The following is a 6000-nucleotide window of genomic DNA, read 5'->3' as shown; positions in this document are numbered from 1 at the left end:
GCGGTGGTTACCCCACTGCCCACTCCAGTCCCAGGGCCTGAAGGGGGCCCCCCAAGGCAGCCGAATATGTGCTGCTCGGTGGTCCTCCCTGACCAGCAGGCCGGGACTGCCCTGGGGGCGCTCTTGGCCCAACATAAAATCAGACCGGAAATGCCTATGTGGGCCGAAGGGTCAGGCTGGGACAGGAGGCTGGGGCTCGGCTGAGGGTTGCTCCCACCCCTTGGAAGGGAACGGACTGAGGGGGCGTTTCCATTTGGAAAAGGCTCTGTGCCCTTGCATGTCCTACCTGGTCTGGGGATGCCTGGAAGGGGCCCAGTTCACCCCATCTTGGCCTCTGGGGGGACAGATGCTATGGGAGGGCCGCTGGCGGTTCCGAAGACCGAGGTCCTAGAGCACCTCAGCCTGGGGGGCCGGGTCTGGGGAGACCCTGGGGCCAGTGAGGAGGTCACACCGCTTTAGGGCCTACAGGTGAGAGGCTGGGGAAGACCCTTGCCGCCTCAGCTCCCACCTGCAGAATGGGCGTCTTCTATACCAGAGGGCATCGGTGTCTAGAAAGGTCTCTGGGAGCAGAAGGGATGGGGGGGCGCCTGGGTGGCTCAGTGGGTTAAAGCCTCTGCCTTCGGCTCAGGTCATGATCTCAGGGTCCTGGGGTCGAGCCCCGCATTGGGCTCTCTGCTCTGCAGGGAGCCTGCTTCCTCCTCTCTCTGCCTGCCTCTCTGCCTAGTTGTGATTTCTCTCTGTCAAATAAATAAAATATATATATAAAAAAAAGAAGAAGGGATGGGGGACCCACAGAAGGAAATCTGCAGCCAGTGGGTTCCTAGCAGGAGACCAAGGAAGAGGTTTTGTCGGGAACACCGGGTGTGACTAGAGGTCCTGCTCTGCGTACCCGCAGGACAAGGACAAAGGGCTGGGGTTTCCAGGGTTCTTCATGTTCCGGTGGCTTCTGTCCCAGGAAGAAAACTGATGACAGTTTCTGGGCCCCAGGAAGAGAGGGGGCACCCCGGACTGTGCTTAGGGTGAGCTGGAGGTGGCCAGGCATCTACCGGAGGGCCCCCCAGGCGGCCTCCCCGCTCACCGCCATCAAGCCTGCCCAGCGGCGGGACCTGTGGCGGCACAGCGGCCCGGCCGGGGACTGGGGGCGCAGAGGACGCCTGGGGTCCCCGTGCCCGGCTCCAGCGCCGCGGATCCCTCCCGGGTTTTGCGGCCGCCGAGCCCTCCCCCGCCCCCTCCCCGCGGCGGCCCCCTCCCTCCTCCTCCCCGCTCCTCCCTCGCTCCGTCCTCCGGCGCCGGCCCCTCCCCGCCCCTCCCCGCCGCGCTCCCTCCGCCCGCCGCCGCCGCTCCCTCCCCGGCTCCGCGGTCGCACCGGCGCTCGGGCATTTCCTGCCGCCGGCCGCGCCGCCAGCGGAGCCCCGCGCGCCCGCCCGCCGCCCCGCGTCGCCGCACGGTAGGGTAGGGGCGCGGCGGGCGGGAGGCGGCCGGGAGGGCCCGGGGAGGGGCCCGGCGGGGCCGCGGCCGAGAGGGCCCGGAGCGTCCGGCGGCGGCCGACTGCGGGGCCCGGGGACGGGGGCGCAGCCCGGCGCGCGCGACAGCGGCCTGGCGGGGAGCCCCGGGGCGGCGCGGGGCCGGTCCCAGGAGCGGGCGGGCCGGCGCGGGTGGGGCGCGGGTGGGGAGCGGCGCGCGCAGCCCGGCGGGGCCTGGGGAGCGGGGCCGCGGGGGGCTGGCCGTGCGCTCCCCTGCCCGGCGCACCCTGGGTCGGGTCTGCGCCTCCGAGCGCGGCGGCGTCTGGGCCCAGGGAGCGAGCGGCCGCCCGGGCTGAGGGACGACCCCTGCCTCGCCCACCGCCCGCAGCCTCCATCTCTAGGCCACTGACACCGTAAAGATAGGGTCGTAGCGGGTGTTGGGAGGGGGCGGCGGACATGAGTCTCCCGGGGGGTCCTGAACTCTTGAGGCTCCTGGGGAGGGTGGGACATGATGGGGGGGGGCGCCGTGGGCAGCCCCTGGGGGCCACTCTCCAGCCTGGGCTCCTGGGCTCGCCCCCCGCCCCGGGCGGTCCGCTGTCAGGGGCCAGCTGGAGCTGGGGCTTGGAGTGTCTGGGGACGTGGACCGGTCCTCTGGGCCGAGGTGGGCTTCTCTGCCCCCACACATCCTTGGGCTGGGCCAGGCCAGACCCTGCTGGAGCAGCTGGTGGGGCTCCTGCTCTTTTGCCGTCTTGGGATTCTACGAACTTGCTGCTCTGTCTACACCGGAAAGAATTTAGATAACCATCTGCCTGTCTGCCTGAATCCCTTTGACAGGTGGGCCTTTGGGATCGTACCCAGGTGTGTCCCCCAGGCCAGGGACAGGCTCAGGGTGTCACAGCTGGGGACGTGGGCATGGCCTCTGGGTTCGATGTGTGTGTCCTTGGCCCCGCGTGCACTGTGTGGATCCAGGTCCCCGAGCGCAGACACCCTGCCCTCGCGCGAGCAGGCTGGGTAGTCTTTTGGCTGCCTTCTTGCCCCAGTGCCTCGCTTTTGCAGGGCCTTGTGCAATTTGACCGGCTCCTCGAATTTGACCGGCTTTACGAGCAGCAGGGTTCAGGGGTATCTGATGCCCCCCGTCAGGCTTCAAGCTCCGGATCTCGGATCCCATTGTCTGCCCCACGTGTGTGGGGCCGCGGGGACCCGGGAGGCAGCGGCCAGTGGGTCTGTCTGCTGTGTCTTACCGGGCTGTGCTGAGAAAAGGTGACAAAGCAGAAGGGCCAGGCGAGGGCCTTCTGACCCCGCCTCGTCCTGGGGAGGGGGGAGGCCTGTGCAGAGGCCTGGGCAGGGCGTCCTGGAAGCCAGCCCAAAGCTGGAAAGCTGGTCCTTCCTGGGCCCTGAAGGCAGCGAATCTGTTCTCTTCTGAGCCTGCTTCTGGCTCCTGCCGCTGAATGCAGCCCGTCCCCCTAGCCTGGTGCTCACTGTGCCGAGTGTCCGGGATCAATGTCGGTCCTGCAGTCTCTTCCCGGAAGCTTCCCAAGCCAGGGGAGTGATCCGACATGCTAAACGGAAGCCTCCATGAGGAGCCCCTGGTTTGCAGACTGCTGGTGTCTCTGGCTGCTGTGTTGGGGGGCTCGTGCTTTCTGCCGATTCTGGTGTGCACACGCGGCGTGCAGGTGGAGGGGACCCCCCAGGTGACAAGGTGACAGAAGCACGCCCTGCCCCTGTCCCGTGTGTTGTCCCAGCGACAGGTGTGCGGCCGCAGCTGGGAAGCCGTGCAGACCCAGCTTCCGGTTGTAGGGGTGAGGCATGAGCCCCAGGACGGGGGCTGGACGGTGCACGACGAGAGGACCCAGGCGTCCTGACACGAAGGGAGCTGTCAGATGTGGTCCCCCTGTGGGGTCCCCGGGTCGGGTGCCTGGCTGGGGGGAGTGGCAGGGTTGGAGTGGTGCTGTGACCTCCCAGCAGTGGCCAGGCGCGCTGCCCTGGGAGCTCCTCGCACGGCTCACGGCCACCCTGGAGGAACAAGGCACTGTTCTGGGGGCCGGATTTGCCCTGTAACCTACCAAGCCTACAGGTCTAGGGAACAGAACTTTAGCCCTCTGAGGCTTTGCACCGGCCTGGGCTGGATTGATGACCCTCACGAGGTGACCACTCGTCTGGGGAGATTCTTAGCAGCCAGTGGACCTTCTGCAGGGCTGGGTAGTGACGGTTGCATGCAAAGAACTTGGGCTGGGAGCAGGCGGTTCCGAGCCAGGGCCCCGGGCGCGGGCACTGGCGGGTATGAATTTGGCTTCTCCTGGCCTGGTGTCTCTGCCAAGGGGAGTGGGCCCCAGCTGTGTGGTCAGGACCTGCCCGATGGGGAAGCAGGGCTGGGACAGGGCCGGGGCAGAACAGTGGGTCTGGCCTGGAGTTCTTTGGTGAGGTAGCTGGGGGATAAGCCACCCAGCGCAAGGAATGCTGCTGGCCCAAGATGTGGGGCAGCCCGGCAGAGCTTCGGGGATCCGTAGGGAGGAAATCCCCACGACCAGGATCACAGATGAGGGGTGGGGTGCATGATGACCCCTGGGAAGGGCCTCAGGCCCAGGACCACCAAAGGACTAGCAACATTATCTAGGCCATTGGGCCAGGGAGAGGACGGTCCCCGTGCTCAGGACAGGAGCTGGGTGGCTGGCTTTGGGGGCTCCAGGACCCCCAGGGGTCCTTTGTCATGTATCTCCAAGCCAGTGGTTCGCTTAGTGTCCGGAGGCCACCTGATGGCCTCTCTTCTGTCCTGGGCTCAAACCACACCAGCCCCCAGCAGGCTCCAGTCTCACCGCCGGCTCTGTTTCTAGCCGGCAGCCGGCGTGATCTCTGAAATACAGGCCGCCTCGTGCAGCCTACCGGCTTCGAGTCCTCTGTGACCCGCGGTGACCTCCAGATAGTCCCACACTCCCTTCTGGGCCTCACGAGGTGCTGGAGGGCCGGTCCCCGCCTGTCCGTAGGCTCCCCGCACCTCCGTGCCTCTGCCCACAGGCATCGAGCCTTTGTTACTCCAGGGTCTTTGCATTCCCTGTTCCCTCGTCCTCGGTGCCAAGCAGCCCTCAACTCAGGTGTCGCCGGGCCCCTCTGTGGTCACGAGGCGCCCGTCCCGAGGTAGCTGGGCGGGCTTCCTTTTCTTAGCCACGCGGATCTGTGTCCGAATTACCTCCCTTCTCGGTTTGCCTCACGGAATGACTGGATGCGGAGAAGGCGGTCGGTCGGCCCGAGCCAGGCCTGCGGCAGGCGCTCAGCGTTAGCACGAGTGGTCGTCACTCCCTGGTTGCCTGACTGTGTGCTCGGGGCCTGGCACACAGTAGGTGCTCTGTGCTCACGTGAAGCCACGGGATTGCCCTCGTCTAGGGAAGCGTCTTGAGACGACGCCCGCTCCGCGCCTCCCGTCGGGTCCCCCGATGTGCTCGTGTTCAGAAGGCCCAGCTTGCGGCGCTGCCCAGGGCGCCCGTCCTTCCTGAGTTAGAAACAGAAAGCGCCGCGGCTTATCTGGGAGGAAAGCCTACTGCTGAGCCGCACTGACCCGCCTGGGCCCCCTCACCCTCACAGGCACGAAGGACTCGGGGAAGATGAGGCCCCACGAGTGAGCTGTGTCCAGCCGTGACGGGGAGTTTCAGGACGCATAATGAGACCGTGAGGAGGGATCTGGCAATACCCCATCCCACGGGCCACTGCCCCGTCTAAGGCCCGGGCGGTCTGGAAACCAGGCACAGGCCATGCTCTGCTTTGGAGACGGGCAGGTCCCCAGGAAGGCAGGGGGAGGAGAGGGAATGGGGCCTCTGCGGGCCAGTGGGCAGGCAGGGTGGCGCCTTTGTCCTTGGCCACAGCCACACTGGGAACAGCAGCTTGCACGCAGGGACGGGCATCCGGGCCGAGGGGAGGGAGCTCCTGCTGCTTCCTGGGGTGAATGGGCACCCAGAGGTCGCTTGAAGGGCCAGCTGATGCCTAGGAGGGACAGGAGGTGGGGGGGTGCCTCGCGGGCTGAAGCTGGCAGAGGGCTCGAGGCTGCCTATCAGGCATCCCCTGGGTATCCCCAGGTATCCCCTGGGCCACAGCAGCCCGAGGGGACCAGTGAGCAGCAGAGCAGCTAAATGGGGGGGCCCGATCGGCCCTATGGGACGGACCCCACCCCACTTGTCAGGAAGCCCCCCAAATCCAGAACCCTGGGCCAAGGGGGCAGGACAGCCACACTCAGACCTGAAGTCGCCTCGCTGTGGGATGAGAGCTCTCGCCAGGGGCCCCGGCTACCCAGAGCCCAGGGAGGAACCCTCCTGCCGTTACTTATGGCAGCGGTGGAATGTGGGTTTCTGTGCCTCGGCTGTTTCTAGAGAGCGCTCCTTCTCTGGGGCACGGGCGTGGGCTGCCAGTTCTCGTGTATACCCTGGACGTAGAGGAGGTCTTCAGGATGCCCGGGGGTCGGGCCCTTGCCAGCATGGCCCTCCCACAGGCCCGAGGTTGTAGGCTCCTCACCCCAGTCCTGGGAGACGGGATGGTCTCTGTTCCACACCTC

At 66.8% G+C, this 6000-nt stretch overlaps 1 protein-coding gene across 1 annotated transcript in view; it reads left to right on the top strand.

The window, feature by feature from the left end:
• The first annotated feature begins 1347 nt into the window (after nt 1-1347).
• The window catches only part of OSBPL5 (oxysterol binding protein like 5), a 49125-nt gene continuing 44472 nt past the window's right edge, over nt 1348-6000 (top strand). Inside the window, exon 1 of the mRNA XM_046016688.1 lies at nt 1348-1447. The gene's annotated coding sequence lies outside the window, so the exon portion shown is untranslated. The remainder of the gene's footprint in view (nt 1448-6000) is intronic.

Source organism: Meles meles, chromosome 8 (genome assembly GCF_922984935.1).
Source record: "Meles meles chromosome 8, mMelMel3.1 paternal haplotype, whole genome shotgun sequence".
In the NCBI taxonomy this organism is placed as follows: domain Eukaryota; kingdom Metazoa; phylum Chordata; class Mammalia; order Carnivora; family Mustelidae; genus Meles; species Meles meles.
Note: the sequence above shows the minus strand (reverse complement) of the source record. Positions and strands in the feature narration are given on the sequence as shown.